This window comes from Cynocephalus volans, chromosome 8 (genome assembly GCF_027409185.1).
Source record: "Cynocephalus volans isolate mCynVol1 chromosome 8, mCynVol1.pri, whole genome shotgun sequence".
NCBI classification, from domain to species: domain Eukaryota; kingdom Metazoa; phylum Chordata; class Mammalia; order Dermoptera; family Cynocephalidae; genus Cynocephalus; species Cynocephalus volans.
This window is the reverse complement of record NC_084467.1, coordinates 38,687,102-38,689,667: the sequence shown is the minus strand read 5'-3', so window position 1 is coordinate 38,689,667 and position 2,566 is coordinate 38,687,102. Positions and strand designations below refer to the sequence as shown.

Below are 2,566 nucleotides of genomic sequence, written 5' to 3'. Positions count from 1 at the left end.
TTTTTAATTTTCATGAAGTCCAGTTTGTCTATTTTTTCCTTTGTTGTCTATACCCTCGCTGTCACATCCAAGAAATCATTGCCAAATCCAATGCTGTAAGGCTTTTGCCCTGTGTTTTCTTCTAAGAGTTTTGTTGTTTAAGCTCTTACATGTAGGTCTTTAATCCGTTTTGTATATGATGTTAGGTAAAAGTCCAACTTTATTCCTTTGCAGTTTTCCTAGCACCATTTGTTAAAAAGACTCCTTTCCCCATTGAATGGTTTTGTCAACCTTGTAAAAAACTATATGACCATATAAGGGGGCAGCTGGCTTGGGCAGACTTAGACACTGTCCATGGCTTTGAACTTGCTTTGGACCTGCGTGAGGTTCACATGCTTCTTCTGAGATGCCCATTTATTCTTGGTCTGTGTCTCCTCTTGTTTCTCTCTCTTCACCAAGGGCTTTTTCTCTGGTGCCTTCATCTTCCACAACACCACAGGAGGTTGAGGGAAGCCATGCCCTGAGACTTCTGGTATATGGTGATGATCATTTAGGATGCCTTCACCATCTGCACCATGGTGTTCATCAATTTGTTGGCGGCTTGGATCAGGGACATAGCACTGTCCACCTCAGAGACGATGAGCTCTCCACTGAGATTCTGCACCTCTGCCTTGACTTTGCTGCATATGTCAAGCTGGTGGCAGTAAAGGGCGATGCTCTGCAGGTAGACCAGCAGGTCCTACTTGCAGGCAGAGTCTGGGCAATGATCTGTGATGGTATGGTCAAGCCTATCCATCCTGGATCCTGCCTCAGCGATTTTCTTGCAGCAATTTTCCTGATCACATCTGATGTATTTTTGAATGGTATTTTACCTTGGATAAAATCAGTCATCTCCATCATAATCAAACACATCTGGGCTGGCCTGTGGCTCACTCGGGAGAGTGTGGTGCTGATAACACCAAGGCCCTGGGTTCGGATCCCATATAGGGATGGCTGGTTTGCTCACTGGCTGAGCGTGGTGCTGACAACACCAAGTCAAGGGTTAAGATCCCCTTACCGGTCATCTTAAAAAAAAAAACAAAAAAACACATCTGCTTGGCCAGCACAATGATGTCATTTCCACTGTCATCCCACTTGGACACTTCAGCATCCAGCTTGCTCTTTTCTTTCTGGTAGCTGGCCACCTGTTCTGCAATCTTCGCTTTTTGTTCCTGGGGAAGCTGAGCAATGATCACCTGGGCACTTTTGGCCAGCTATTTCCTGATCATCTTTGGTCCGGATGCTTGTCCTACCTCTAACTTAAAATCTTCTGTCTTAAAGTTGGAGTCATCCAACTTTTCAGGGGTCCTTAGCTTCTACACTTCTTTCTTGATGTTGCAGATGCCATTGTACACCAGGTGGAAGACATCAATAAACTCATTCTTCTCCATGGGCTGGGCAGGGTCCAAGCTGAGAGCTTCCATGGTTGCTTCTACTTGCTCACTAAAACATGACATTACTGTGTTGGAGTGCAGCTTGGTGGTTTCCAGAACCTCTTCTGTGTAGACTCCTGTTCTATCTCTGACTATGTGAATGATCCAGGCTGCCTGACCTTGAATTGGACCAGCTGTGTGGTCCAGGCCATCTGCATCTTTCTCTTGGAGAGCAACAACACATTTGTTCGCATCTTCCAAAATGTGATTTTCTGAGACAGCCAAGATAGTGGATCAATGAAAGTAATGTTATTGACAGCATCTATGAGAACATAGACTTTCCCTCTGTTCTTTAAAAAGATCCATGTTTCTTGGGCTACTTTACTTGGTAGTTTTGCTGCTAAAGGCAATGAAGCATTGATAACTGAGGACAGAGGGCTTCTGAATGGCTTGCAGACATTCGAATAAGCTTTACACCTTCTTCATTGTTTGAGATGGAAGAGAACAAGTTGGCAACTGTTGCTTTTCCCCCCACAGATTTATGACCCCTTTTCCCCTGGGTGACAGAGCTGCAAAGGATTACTCAAAGCCCATCTCTTCTGAGCAGTGAGAAGCCCCGTAATGGTTAATTTCCCAGAACCCTCAAGGGAGAGGCATTCCTTTCATTTGGGAAATTACCCTGAATTGGGGTTCTCTTCCTGCATTTATTCTCTAGCCCAGGAAGTTACAGAAAGAGACATAGGTGGGGTTATAGTTTAACAATATAGGCTGGTAACTTTCAGTGAAACAAGTCAGATGACATTCCATTAAGGCAATTAAATGGTCCACCAACAAGAGCTTGATCTTAGCAAACATTCTCTTCTTACAGCAATTTCCCAGTATCTTTACATATTAATCAGTAATCTGTCTGTCTTTGAGCCAGCAACCTTGCTGTGTTACAACTCTTTATCTTATAACAGAGACTCAATAGCCTGGGGAAAATTTCCTTTGTAAGGTCAATATTTGAAACTGCAAGGCTTTGGAAAACCAGGCCCTGTGAATACATTTGCTTTATAGTATACTCCACAGGCAACCTCAATATTTTGGCATGCTAATGGAAAACGGGCATACTCCTTAACTTTTTTTTTCTATTTTCAGCTTTGATCAATACTAAGAGAGGAACATTGATTCCCAGG

The 2,566-nt window shown here is 43.5% G+C and overlaps 1 pseudogene; it reads right to left on the bottom strand.

Annotated features, from left to right (window-relative positions):
- Positions 1-320: 320 nt before the first annotated feature.
- Positions 321-1,763, bottom strand: LOC134384442 (catenin alpha-1-like; annotated as a pseudogene).
- Between the last annotated feature and the right edge of the window lie 803 nt (positions 1,764-2,566).